Source organism: Prionailurus viverrinus, chromosome A1, assembly GCF_022837055.1.
Source record: "Prionailurus viverrinus isolate Anna chromosome A1, UM_Priviv_1.0, whole genome shotgun sequence".
Classification (NCBI taxonomy): domain Eukaryota; kingdom Metazoa; phylum Chordata; class Mammalia; order Carnivora; family Felidae; genus Prionailurus; species Prionailurus viverrinus.
Window position 1 is genome coordinate 115,099,639 of NC_062561.1, and position 15,093 is coordinate 115,114,731.

Consider the following 15,093-nt stretch of genomic DNA (forward strand, 5'->3'; position numbering starts at 1 on the left):
CTCTCTGAAATTTAAAATAATAAAGGGGGAGGGTGCCCGCGTGGCTCAGTTAGTTAAGCGTCTGACTTCGGCTCAGGTCATGATCTCACAGTTTGTGGGATTGAGCCCTGCGTCAGGCTCCAGGCTGACAGTTTGTAGACTGCTTGGGATTCTCTTTCTTTCCGCCTCTCTCTGCCCTTCCCCCACCCGCTCTCTCTTGCTCTCTCAAAATTGTAAATAAATAAACTTAAAAAAAAAAGAAAGAAAGCAATAAAGCCCAAAGCAGAAAAGAGCTTGAAAAATTCTAGGAGTTGATAAAAGCTTGATGTGACTAGAGCATGGTTTGTATGTGGTGGCATGAGGTGAACTTAGAGAAGCAGGCAGAGGTCAGATCATCCAAGATCCAGTGGGTCACAGTAAAAAAGTCTGAATTTTACTTCAGAGAAATGGGAAGCCACTAAAAGATTTTAAGTGGGTTGCTGATTGGATCCTATTTACTTTGTAAGAAAACTCATACTGGCTCATATGGAAAATGGACTGGAGAGAGACAAGCATGGATCCTGAAGACAAAAGGGCAATTATATATTAGGCCAGGCAAGAGCTGATGTAGCTTGGAATAAGGTAGGGTCAGTGCGACTAGAGAGAACAGGAAAAATGAGAAGTATGTACAAATGAAGTAGAACCAATAAAATTTGCTGAAGCACTGGATGTGGTGGGTGAGAAAAGAGGAGGGATCTAGGAAAACTTCTGGTTTTCTAGCTTTAGTAAGTGAGTGGCAGATGATGCCACTTATGGACATCAGCAAAATGAGAGAGGAAGACATTAGGGCTAATGGGAAGACAGGAATCAAGAGTTTCATTTTACCTTATTTTATTTTATGTAGGCTCCATGCCCAACGTGAGGCTTGAACTCATAGCCCTGAGATCAAGAGTCACATGCTGTACTGACTGAGCCAGCTAAGAACCCAAAGAGTTCCTTTTAAACTCAGTCAGTACAGCACAGGACTCTTGATCCTAGAGTCATTAGTTCAAGCCCCACTTTGGACATAGGGCATACATAAAAAAATAAAAATGAATTGCAAAGAGCTCCATTTTAAGCATGCAAACTTTGAAAATATTCTGAGACATTCAAGTGGAGATATCAGACAGGCAATTGGTTATTAAATCTGGGAAAGCTGACTAAATTAGAGAAGATATTTGAGATGGAGATGTAAATTTAGGAGTCATACACATACAGTTTTGAAGCCATGGGAATAAATGAGACTTCTACGAAAAGGAGGAGGTGAAGGGAAGAGAGTACAGGTTCAAGTCCAAAGAAACACCACACTTCTCCCACTGATGTCCACAAGTGCCTAATGAGGAAGCTAAGCAACTGGACCTCTTTTGCAATCTGGGAACAGACAGGTACAGACTTGTTGGCAGGTAGGGAAATAGATGAGCTGAACTTTGTGGGTTGGCATCTATCAATCTGTTCATTCAGTGAATGCCTTCTATGGGTCAGGGGCACAAAGATGAAGCGACATAGCCCTTTCCAATCCAGAAGGAAAGCACAATTGTGCCCATAAAAATGTGTTATATAGAAGTATTCCAGTGGAAGTATATATACAGGGGCAGTGTGAACACAGGGAAGACAACAAATGTCTGCCTGATCCAGAACCTAAGCAAAGCTCATTCAAGTGAGAGGAGCTGGATATTACAAGGGCGCTCTGAAGCCAGAAGGGCTTTTTCCCCCACCTCTCTTTGGTTGTTTGTTTCTGTTTTGAAGCAAATCTTGGGCCTCCTAGAATAAAGGTAAAATCCTGACAGGTTGGGGGGGGGGGGGTGTAAAAAAAAGAAGGCTTTGGTTTTCAGACCATTGACAAAAAAGAACAGTCCTTTTGGATGAGCCTTAATCAGGTGTGGGGTGGGGGTAGGAGTTGGAGGAAAATGTGGAAGATGAGAATGGTTTATTGCTGTTCACAACAAAAGCAATAAAATACTTTGCCCTGAGCTGCATAAGGGTCATAATCAGTATGATAAGCTATCATTTAACATGAGGAGGAAATTGAAGTTTCATTTCCTTGCTTTTGTGGCACCCCTTGAATTGAGTTGATGACACCATTCAGTCAGTCAGCATGAGGCCTGCCTTACCAATTTTGTTTTGCAAAACAAAGCCAGTCACGGTCAAACTCAGTTGGTCAATTCCATAGATTAACATGAGAGGCCCCAGGAAAGCAAGACAGCTGGGATAACTCTGGCTGGGAAATGATGGGTTAATCCTAGGCCAGCTTGGCAGGAAACTTCATAAGATCTTTCAGGTCCCTGGTATCCTCCCACTCCTCACCCCTCCAAGAGCTTCCCACACTCACTAGTGTCCTGGGGTTGACTCTGAATAATCTCCAGAGTTTGAAGGACAGGGCTGGGCTGAAGGTATGGATGTGGTTCCCCACTGTCATATAATTCTCCTTCTCAGTCTGATTTTAGACCCAGGCTGGGTAGTACTGTACCAAAGAAAAATGTGTGACCTGAATCTATATGAGCACAAACTGGGAAGAATGAAATTGTCTCAAAAATTTGACAACACAAAATTTCTCTTGAATCCTGGTCTCTAATAGGTGTACACACATAACCCACAACCTAAAGAAAACACTGAAGATAAAAATACTGTTAAAGCTATATTGAACAGCCAGATATTTTTGTTGCCTCTATGGCTAAAATACTAGAAAAGAATTGTTGATTTTCCTAGAGGATGACCCAAACCCATCCCAATTCCTCTCCGTGATCAGAAGTTGTTAAAAACTGAGGCCACTTTAGAATAGCTCACAATTTGGATATTTTCAAAGTTCCCATTTAGCTGAGATAATTCCCTTTTTCTCTCTTTCTGAATTCTGATGTTTCTGGTGAAAAAAATAATTCTGCCAGTAACACATAAGGACTGTTGAAAAGCCAGGAAAATCTGTATATGCAGTGAAGTTGCCTACATAATATGGCAGTTCACATTTCAAGGGAGATTAAGGTAATGTTTGATTTTAGTTCCCTAAAGGTTATATTTTTCCAAAAGTATTTATTCCTGCTATTTTTGTGATATCAACACAATTTAATTTTAATTTTCAAGTAATCAAGTAATGCAATTGGGCATTATTGGAAAAGTTTTGCCGATTTTGCCACAGATTTTACTATAATGCCATGCAAATCACTTCCTGAGCTTCAAAATCGTTACTATAAAAAGAATGGGACTGGATTCAAATGCATTAGATATGCACAAAACTTTTTCAGAATTCTAAAATTCTATTCTGAGCCCCTAAGTTCCTCTATCCTGACAGTCTGGCCTTCATATGATGTCTCATGCCAATTGCCATACAGAATAAATTAGAACTCCCTTTGGTTTCTAGAAGCTTATAGCCTGTAAAACAGCAATAGTAAGATGTTCTTCAAGTACATATGGTCTTATGATTAGATTTCAATAATTTGAATTTTGCGCTGAAGGCAGCTTATTTGTATATTATAATTTTTTAAAGGTTTACTGTTAAATTAATGCCACAAAAAAGACTGCAGGTGGAGGCTGTTAACAGCTTATAATAACAGTCTTTTCAAAAGTGCTTCTTCTCAAGGGGCTCCTTGCATAGTAAGTAGCACTCTGGATGTGATCCAGGAACCTGGCTCATCAGCCATTAGCTTGATGTGTGACCTTGGGCATGTCTCTTAGCTACCCTGCTTCAACTATAAATGAAGGGGTTGTATTATGTAGTTTAATATTCACTGGTAAAGCTAAGCAAGAACAAGTAGTGGTTAAATGTTGGGGCGCCTGGGTGGCGCAGTCGGTTAAGCGTCCGACTTCAGCCAGGTCACGATCTTGCGGTCCGTGAGTTCGAGCCCCGCGTCAGGCTCTGGGCTGATGGCTCGGAGCCTGGAGCCTGTTTCCAATTCTGTGTCTCCCTCTCTCTCTGCCCCTCCCCCGTTCATGCTCTGTCTCTCTCTGTCCCAAAAATAAAATAAAAACGTTGAAAAAAGAAAAAAATGTAAATAAAGGCATGAAAGCCTTTAGTAATATGGAAAATGAAAAGGGATTTGGAGGCATTTCATTTGTGATAAAGGAAACAAAACTGTGATTACCAGCCCCCAAAAGCAATAGCATAAATGTAGGAAAGCTCCAAGTTCCACTTCACTGATTTATACAAAATAAGTCCATTAAATGAATGAACTTGGTCTGTACACAACACTTAGCAGGACCTATGAAAAAAACAAGGTTTTCTAGGTCTGTGAAAAAAACACTATGAAGTCACGGAACGGCTTTTGAGCCAAATGTAACTAAGTTAAAAACTGTAGCTCTAATAATTCCTAGATATGGCCTCTAGATCCAATCATTTAAAAGAAATTTTTTAAAGAAATTTCTTAAGAATTTCTTAAGAAATTTATTTTGAGAGAGGGAGAGAGAGTGGGGGTGGGGGAGAGGGGAGTAGAGAAAGAGTGAATCCCAAGCAGGCCCCACATTGTCAACATGGAGCCTGATGTGGGGCTCGAACCCACAAACCTGAATTGAAACCAAGAGTTGGACACTTAACCTACTGAACCATCCAAGCACCCTGAGATCCATCATTTTAACCTCAAGATTGTTGTGAGAGTTAAATAATAAAAGTGCTTAGTATAGCGTTTGGCATGTAATAGGTAATAGGAGAAAGTTCTTCCATTAATGGTGGGAACATAATCCATATATAAATGAGTTAAAAATACAGGAGGTAGGGGCACCTGGCTGGCTCAGTCTAGTGGAGCATGTGACTCTTGATCTTGGGATCATGAGTTCAAGCCCAATATTGGGGCTAGAGTTTACTTAAGAAAAAAATTCATAATTAAAAACAATAATAAAATACATGAGGCAAATAATGATAGCTAACATTGACTAAGTGCTTACTCTGTGCCTCCAAGGTACTGTTGGGTGCTTTTACATTTCACACTTAATTCTTACAACAACCTGTCAGGTCAATACTATCATTATCCTCAATTTACAGATGAGGCAACAGTCTTAGAGATTAAGCAACTCCTCCCATGGTCACAGAACTAGGAAGTCATGGAGTTATGATACAAAACTGCTTTACTATTTCCAAAAGCCAAATGCTAAACCATTTGACCATATTACCCACTACATTATGTCTACGGAGTATATTATTAAGTGCCAGAGAAGTCAGAAATTAAGCATGAGTATTTCACAGGCACAAGAAGCAAGCATATTTTATTTTATTTTTTTTTAATTTTTTTTTCAACGTTTATTTATTTTTGGGACAGAGAGAGACAGAGCATGAACGGGGGAGGGGCAGAGAGAGAGGGAGACACAGAATCAGAAACAGGCTCCAGGCTCTTAGCCATCAGCCCTGAGCCTGACGCGGGGCTCAAACTCACGGACCGCGAGATCGTGACCTGGCTGAAGTCGGACGCTTAACCGACTGCGCCACCCAGGCGCCCCAGCAAGCATATTTTAGAGAAAAATTCTAGGAAATTGCCTTCTAAACTAGGAATTGCATAACCATAAAAGAGTAGGAGAGTCATCCAGTATTTGTGATGTGGGGATGCAGGAGTAAAGGAAGAGACTGGCTTCAGCAAATGAACACAATTAGGAACGAGCCACTAGACCACTCTAGCTAGAGCAGTGTTCATAAGGGCAAGTTCTGGTGTGATAAAGTTGGAAAGACAAGCACTGGCCAGTGTGTGAGAGCTCTGAATACCAGACCAACAAATATGATACTATTTTTAACGCATTAGGTATACATGAGATACTCAACAAATACTTGTTGTCACAAAATAGAATGAACGTCAAACCTAGCTACTCAATGGAAGAAGGAAACCTATTTTCATCATGGGCAGTGTCTATTCAACTTGAGTCCCCAGGCCAACTAGAACAGTAACAAAGTATGACAGCATAATGTTTTTAAGTACTTTAGTCTGTGATGTGCTTCATAACTTCAAAAAATCTTTATCTTTTTCAGTTTTATTGAGATTTAACCAACAAACCCAAACCTTTATAGCAGCTTATGTTGAGGTCAGGAATACCAAACTCACTGGTAAAGATAAAAGGAAATGATGATCAAGAAAAAAATGAAGAGACTTTAAGAATGGAGCTGTGACAGTAAGAAAAGTAAAAGAAGATGCAAGGGTGTGGAGTCCAGGGAAAAGGCCAGCCAGGTGGCTTAGGAGAGCCTACAGTCAGGCCCTGAGAGTCAGGTAACTATTGAAAGAGCTGAGAGAAGAAGGCAGGTAGGGGTATCCAGACCCGTGGGAATCTCAAGAAAAGGTCTGGCTTTCCATACACAATAGTGAATTCAGGCTTGGACCTATCGTATTCGCAATAGAAAGGGGGATGTAACATGGTGATTTGGCCGATGAGACAATACCTTAATAATATTACATTTTTACCTAACTCTAGTATTGTATTTCTCAGCACAAAGGTAACAGTGGTTTCAAAATTTCATTTTCTTACACCCCTGAGAGGCATGAAGGAACTCATAAAAGTGTGCCATTTGTGTGCTGAACTTGCATCTCTGAAAGGTGCAAACAAGTTAAACTAGACTAGAACTTGGGAGTCCTATCAGATGTAGTATTTTATTTCAATTGAACTTTGAAAGTAAAGACTGAAGCTTTAAAGCCTAAAGATTTTCAACTGGGATATTTAGTCTACAGCCAGTCATCAGATGGCTAGAAGTCTGGCATGACTAATTCTTCACAGTCCATTTGCTAAATGACACATTATAAAAAAGCAAGTACCACTGAAAAGGATGTGCTTGTTTTCAAGGCCTCAGCTTCATTGTAGACTGACTGTTTTATATTGGTCCTTGTCTAACCATTTTATGGTGCAAGAGGCTCTAACCACATATATATGTTAACGACTCCTTGAAATGTTCTCACATTGCAAGGACCAGAGACTAGATAAAGTCCAGAGAGGCTGTCATTCTGGCCTCAACATAAAGGCCACCCAGAAGGATCAGGGTTTTACAATCTTAAGATAAGACTTATTAACCCCTGAGATGCTTATTCTCATACAATAGCTTAACCCCTCTATCACACTATTATAAAACTTGTGCTGAAAAGTAACCAGATCCCAGAAGAATTGAGAATGCTAATTAAGTAAGCTCTGAATGGCTGCTTCAAAATAAAAAGCTGAACACAGAGAGTAGTAACAGAAAGTTTAAAGAAGGATCTAGAAACTATAGTTCAGGTGACAGACACATTGTTGATAATCCGTGTCTTTTAGGGGCTTTGTCTATTTCATCTAATTTGTCAAACTTATTGGCATAAAGTTATTCATAATATTCCCTTATTGTCCTTTTAATATCTATAAGGTCTGTAGTGATTTGACAATACTGGGCCCAATAAACAGAATTGGTTTAAGAAAGAAAAAAGGAAAAAAAAAAGAATTGAGGTTGATTTGATAAACAATATTGAAGCCATAATTCTTCCAAGAGGCATTCCACCCACTTCAGCTAAGAAATGCAGATGAGGCAAGTGGGGGAGGGGCAGGGGAAAAAGAAGTTTTTTATGGTTCTAGTGATGGGGCTGTCGGTCAGATTAGCTGCCCATTTGTCTGCAAGCTGCTTTCTCCTCCCATTCGGTGTTACTGGCCATCACAGTGCAGCTGCTGGCCAGGAAGCCTGAGGAAGGGGCTCCCTCTGGAGCTGATGGCAGTGGCACTTTGGAAAGTGCTAGCAGGGGGTGAGCTATAAAAAACAATTTGGTTTGGGGACAAAAGGTATCAATCAAAGCAATGTCATCAACCCTTGATTTGGATGGGAGAGAACTTTTTGGGTCACCTTGCAAGCAGGAAAGGAACAGACAATATCATTTTCTTTAGTTATCCTAGTCTAGTGGACTCAAGGGTCTAATTTAATAGGAAAGCCATGCACGACTGGTCCACAAAGCTCCTCCTTTAGTCATGTCCTTTGGTGAGGTAGGAGAAAGCTAACTCACACTATCTCAAATTGCCAGAAATCACTGGATTCTACCTTTAGAAGTAAATTCTGTTAAAGTTTCTCCTAAGTCTGACAGGGCTTTTGGAAAACAATTATGGATCTAAAATGAAAGGAATAAAGTTAGGATAGGGACTGCTGTTCGTGAGGGGACTAAGGAAAAGCATTTTGCCTTTCCAGGCAAAGCATCTGAAGTGAGAAAAATAGCAAACAAAGAATTGGGCCATCTCTGAATTAAGTCAAAGCTTAATTTAAATAGTTCTTATAAAGAGCTCCATAAAAGCAGTAGTAATATTTCTGAGCTAGGCAAGCACTTCTCGAAAGTATTTGTGACACTTTCAAATCAAGGTAATCTGTAGCACTCTTCTGCCAGGGCATATACACTACTGCCAGGAGCTCTCTTCTTCAAGCAATATTCTACCCTTCAAAACCCCCCAAACATATGCTGAGAAGATATGCCCAGGTTAGACATGTTATGCCATGTTTCCTGGCTAAGTATAAGAAGACTGGTAACAGGCACGGGAAGCTTCTAGATGTTATCCTGTATCTAAACTTCTACAGAAGTAAAGAAACATCTGAACCATTTAGTTCCAAATAATAACAGAATTACATGCTTGCTTGCTTGCTTTGGTCTCTTGGAGTCCTGGAGAAAGGAACTGAATTGAAGTGATCTATCTTGATTAATAAGGATATGACACTATCATTCAGTGTGAGAGAGATGCATTAAAGCACTTAACGATGACCTGTATGGGCACAGTACTCTGGTACTACATAAAAGGTTGGTCAGAAAGTGGTCTACTCCCTTCTCCAATGATCCAGGAAGTAAACAAGAAGGCGGTCTTCTTGGGCGCCTGGGTGGTTCAGTCGGTTAAGCGGCCGACTGAGCGGCCGGCTCAGGTCATGATCTCACGGTCCGTGAGTTCGAGCCCCACGTCGGGCTCTGTGCTGACGGCTCAGAGCCTGGAACCTGTTTCGGATTCTGTGTCTCCCTCTCTCTGACCCTCCCCCGTTCATGCTCCATCTCTCTCTGTCTCAAAAATAAATAAACGTTAAAAAAAAAATTAAAAAAAAAAAAAGAAGGCGGTCTTCTTGTTTTCCTATTCACCTTACGCTACCCTTTGCAGTATGGCCCATGAAATAATAACCTAAAGTTAAGGAATCCTGTGGCTAACTATAAATGTTTCCATGTGCATGTATTTTTGTCTATCCGATCTCCCAAATACATCTCAGATTAGTCTGTTTTCTCTCACCCCACTGCCCCATTTTTAAAAAACAGAAGACTGGAGCTGACTTCTAGAATGCAATTTTTCTGCCATATACAATGCTGCCTCTCTCTTCCACAAGAGGAATCTCTTGTGGTGGAAATGACCTCCTGAAGCTGTCACACTGGACTCTGATTGTAAAATTTGCTTTTTTCCTATGTGCTCTTGTCCATTGCTCAAAATACAACAATCTATTACTTACCTTGTTATTAAGATTTTGGTTGGTCTTCCCAACACTGATGCTGAAGGTGTTTTGAATACAGCAGGCATATTAGTCTCAGGAGGAATACATCCAAAAATTCAGATATACGCCAGCACTAAGAACTTGTAAAACATCTTGCCCATAGAAAGTCTATTAATAAAGAAATGTTGCCAACAATTTTAATGTTGACATCTATTAAGATGTTTATCTTTCTCAACCTTAGAAAAAATTACAAAAGCAGTAACATGAACACTGGAGAAATGCAACTGGAATTGTACTGAAAATACAACTAAGCAAAAATTAAAAAAAAAAAAAAACCAGCATCTTCCCACCTTCCAGACATTTTATAATAATAAGATATATAATAAGTGTGTATCCTTCCACATCATATTCTACATGTATATGCATATATGTATTTTTTTCATCAAAGTAGGATCACATTGTGCATACTGCTTTGTAATGTGTTCTTTTGGGTTAACAATCTTTACCTTCCAAGATAATACATTTTCATCTCATCTAATACTCAGTCTGAATTCAAATCTTCCCAGTTGTCTCTTCAAAAAGATCCTTTGCCCCTTGTCTGTCTAAACCAGGGTCCAATCTAGAAACAAGAATTGATTCTGATTATGTATCTTAAGTCTCTTTTAATCTAAAGTAGTCCCTTTTCTCATGACACCAATGTGTTAAGAAGATGGGGGCAGCTGTCCTGCCGAACATCCCATCTTCCAAATTTTTCTAGGTGCTTCTTACATTTTTTTTTTTAAGATTTTATTTTTAAACAATTTCTATACCTAATGTTGGGCTTGAGCTCACAACTCCAAGATTAAGACTTGCATGCTCCACCGAATGAGCCAGCCAGGTACATCTCTAGTTGCTTTTTTTTTTTTTTTTTAAGTTTATTTTTGAGAGAGAGAGAGAGAGGCAGAGTGCAAGCTAGGGAGGGTCAGAAAGAGAGGCAGACACAGAATCTGAGGCAGACCCCAAGGCTCTAAGCTGTCAGCACAGAGCCCAATGTGGGGCTTGAATTCACGAACCATGAGACCATGACCTGAGTCTAAGTTGGATACTTAACCGACTGAGCCACCCAGGGTACCCCAAGCATGCAGCTCTTGATCAGGGTTGTAAGTTCAAGCCCCATGCTGTATGTAGAGATTAGTTAAAAAATAAAATCTTTAAAATAATCTTAAGGTACTTACATTTGGCTAGAACACATCATAGATGACTAGTATATTTCATTTTGTATCAAGAGGTATACAACATCTTAGGGCGCCTATGTGGCTCAGATGGTTAAGCGTCCGACTTGGGCTCAGGTCATTCTTGTGGTTCAGGAGTTTGAGCCTTCAGTCAGCCTCTGTGCTGACAGCTCAGAGACTGCAGACTGCTTTGTGGATTCTGTGTCTCCCTTTCTCTCTCTGCCCCACTTGTTCTCTGTCTCTCTCTCTCTCTCTCTCAAAAATAAAAAAACATTAAAAAAAATAAAAACTAAATAAATAAAAAAAGAGGCATGTAACATCTGAATGTCTCCCTATCAATGATGTGAAAAACTTACTAGATTATGGTGATGACAGATCTTTTCTCTCTTTTTCCCCAACTTTATTTATTTATTTTATTTTTTTTTTAACGTTTATTTATTTTTGAGACAGAGAGAGACAGAGCATGAATGGAGGAGGGTCAGAGAGAGGGAGACACAGAATCTGAAACAGGCTCCAGGATCTGAGCTGTCAGCACAGAGCCCGACGCGAGGCTTGAACTCATGGACCATGAGATCATGACCTGAGCCGAAGTCGGCCACTTAACTGACTGCACCACCGAGGCGCCCCTCCCCAACTTTATTTATGAATAGTTTTAAAGCACAGAAAAGTTGAAAGAACAGTACAATGAACACTAGGGTGCCTACCACCTAGACTGAATAATTGTTAAATTATTTTGCTAACTTTGTTTTATCAAAAATGTATAAAAATATTTTCTTGACAAACCATTTGAAAATAAATTGCAAACATCAAAAACTTTATCCTAAATATTTCAGAATGCATGATCTAAAAATAATTACATTCTCCTTTTATGATCATACCATTTTGACCCTATGAAATTTAGCAATTATTCCTTATTACCACCTAATATTTAATCCATAGCTAAATGTCCTTAATTGTCCTCTAAAGATTTTTTAAAGTTTTTTTGTTGTTGTTGTTTATTTATTTTTGAGACTGAGTGCAATTGGGGGAGGGGCAGAGAGAAAGGGAGATAAAGAATCCAAAGCAGGCTCCAGGCACTGAGCTGGAAGTCCAGAGCCCAATGTGGGGCTTGAACTCAAAAACCATGAGATCACAACCTGAGCTGAAGTTGGAAGTTGAATGACTGAACCACCCAGAAGCCCCAAGATTTTTTTTAAGTTTATTTATTTTGAGAGAGAGAGAGCATGAGCAGGGGAGGGGCAAAAAGAGAAGGAGAGAGTATCCCAAGCAGGCTCTGCACCATCAGCACTGAGCCCAACGTGGGGCTCAAAGACATGAACCATGAGATCATGACCTAGGCCGAAACCAAGAGCCAGACACTTAGTCAACTAAGTCACCTAGGTGCCCCCAAGGATCTTATATATATATTCTAAAGTTTATTTATTATTTATTTTGAAAGAGAGAGAGCACAAACTGGGTGGGGGGGAGGGGGGAGTTGGGCAGAGAGAGAGAGAGAAAGAGAATCCCAAGCAGGCTTCACACTTGCCAGTGCAGAGCCTGGTGTGGAGCTCTAACCCATGAACCATGCGATCATGATCTGAGCTGGAATGAAGAGTTGGACACTTAACCAGCTGAACTACCCAGGTGCCGTGTGTGTGTGTGTGTGTGTGTGTGTGTGTGTGTGTATTTTCGAGACAGAAAGAGAGAACACAAGCGGGGGGGGGGGGTGCAGAGAGAGATGGGGACAGACAATCTGAATCGGGTTCTGAGCTGACAACAGCAATGCAGGGCTCAAACTCATGAACCATGAGATCATGACCTGAGCCAAAGTCGGATGTATAACCAACTGAGGCACCCAGGCACTCCCCTTTTTAAAACCAGGATCAAGTCACGATATCGTGAGATTTGGTTAGGATGCTTTTGGTTGCTTTTAGTTAGATGCTTTAATTTTAGAGGTCTCTTTAGTCTCTTAATGTAGAAGTTCTTCCACATTTCCACTTTTTGTTTAATAATGACATTGACTTTTTGAAGAGATTAGGCCAGGTTAAAAATCTGTTAATAAAGTGCTTTACAACCTATTTGTTCGTTTGTTTTTGAATAAATTAAAATTAAAGAATTGAGAAGCGCCTGGCTGGCTCAGTCAGTAGAACATGCAGTTCTTGATCTCAGGGTCATGAATTTGAGCCCCATGTTGGATATAGAGATTACTAAAATAAATAAATTTTTAAAAATTTAAGAAGTGAGAATTTTACATTTTCTTTTGAAACTAGTACCTTATCACAAAAACATAACTGGGAAATACTAACCTAAGGACTATTTGGTAGAGTGACCAAGCATTCCATTTTGCTCAGGACTAAGAAAGCTCCAGGATGCACAACTTTCAGTTATACAACCAGCAAAATCCTAGGCAAACAAAGATGAATTGTTACCCTACTCTCTGGTAATCCTTGGAAGGCACTTGTTGAGGAAATAGTTATATATAAGTGATTGGTTAAAATCATAATCTGGTTCTATTTTAATTATACAAAATGATTATTTAAACTTTTTGAACTAAACTGTCTGAAATGTGTATTAATTATGCATCTACATATAGGATATATGCTTAGGAAAATATCATAACTACAATTCTGTCTTGGGGCGTCTGGCTGGTCATTTGGTAGAGCATGTGACCTTTTAAAAAAAAACATTCATTTTGTAATTTTTGAGGGAGAGAGAGAATGTGCATGCATGAGCAGGAGAGGGGCAGAGAGAGAAGGGGACAGTGGATCCAAAGTAGGCTCTGTGCTGACAGCAGAGAGCCTCATGTGGGGAACTAACTCAGGAACCATGAGATTATGACCTGAGCCGAAGTCAAACACTTCACAGTCTGAGCCATCCAGGCATCCCAGGCATATAACTCTTGATCTCAGGGTCATGAGTTCAAGCCCCATACAAAGCTTAATTTAAAAATAAATTCCACGTCTTACTTCTCCAACTTAAAAAATAATAATAATACAGCAACATCTTTTATCAGTCTCCTATTACTTAATGTTACATCATTGTCAAAATCATACCATAAAATGACAGCCATTGCAGTACTCTGAGCTCTATAGGGACAGGACTAGGGCAAGTAAGAACCAGATGGGCAATGTGTGACTCTGTGTCACACTGGAAAAAAAAAAAAAAAAAAACTAAACATGGGCAAAGAAGATCCTAAGAGGCTGAGAAGCAAAATGTCATCATATGTACTCTTTGTGCAAACTTGCCAGGAGGAACACATGAAGCAACCAGATGCTTCAGTCACCTTCTCAGTTTTACAAAAGCACTCAGAGATGTGGATGACCATGTGTGATAAAGAGAAAGGTAACTTTGAAGATATGGCAAATACAGACAAGGCAGTTATAAAAGAAATGAAAACCTATATTCCTCCAAAAGGGGAAACAAAATGAAGGTCAAGGATCCCAATGTACTGAAGAAATCACCTTCAGTCTTTTTGTTTTTGAGTACTGGCCCAAATCCAAGGAGAACACCCTGGCCTATGCATTAGTGATGCTGCAAAGAAACAGGGAGAGATGTAGAGTAACACGGCTGCAGAGCACAAGCAGTCTTAGGAAAAGAAGGCTGCTAAGCTGAGGAAAATTACATAAATCAGATTGCTGCAATACCAAAATATGAAAACAAGCCTATGTGGCAAAACAAAAAAGTCATCAAGGCTGAAAACAAGAAAAAGAAGGAAGAGAAGAAAGATGGAAAGGACGAAGAGGATGATAATGAATACGTTAGTACTACTTTTGTTCTTGTCTGTAAAGTATTTAAACTCCCTGTACACAATTCACCCATTTGGAAGAAAAAAGGGGTGAAATCTAAGGCTGCATGAAACTTGTTTTTAAACTGTACAGTTTCAGGGTGCCAGAGTGGCTCAGTCAGTTAAGCTCAGGTCATGATCTCGTGGTCAGTGGGTTCCAGCCCCACATCAGGCTCTGTGCTGACAGCTCTCCCTGCCCCTCCCCTGCTCATGCTTATGCTCATGCTCTGTCTCTCTCTCTCTGTGTCTCCTTCTCTCTCTGCCCCTCCCCTGCTCATGCTCTCTCTTTTTCTCAAAAATAAACATTAAAAAAAATTAAAATGTACAGTTTCAGGGTGCCTGGGTGGCTCAGCTGGTTAAGTATCCAACTGTTGATTTTGGCTTAGGTCATGATCCCACGGTGATGGGATCCAGCCCTCTGTGTTGAGTGTGGAGTTTGTTTAACGTTCTCTCTCTCCCTCCCTCTCTCTCTCTCTTCCTCTGCCCCTCTCCATGGCTTGCGTGCTATCTCTAAAAATAAATAAACTGTACAGTATCTTCTTTTGTATAGTTAAAACACTATCAAAAGTATCTTTACCTAGTCTTGTCCTAGTGGCATTTTCAGCAGCCACTACCTTTGCTGAGTACAGTGTGGGAGTGTAAAGTAGCATGGAAATTTAAGAAAGGTTCTTTTTGGCACACAACATCAAGTAGTTATACATGGGGATGAGAGTCTTTTCATCTTCAGTTGTTTCTAATCCATCTTATTTTTTTGTAATGTATAT

General features: G+C 40.0%; 1 pseudogene; it reads left to right on the top strand.

Moving 5' to 3' along the window:
• The first annotated feature begins 13,721 nt into the window (after positions 1-13,721).
• On the top strand, positions 13,722-14,401 carry LOC125164271 (high mobility group protein B1-like; annotated as a pseudogene).
• Positions 14,402-15,093: the final 692 nt, after the last annotated feature.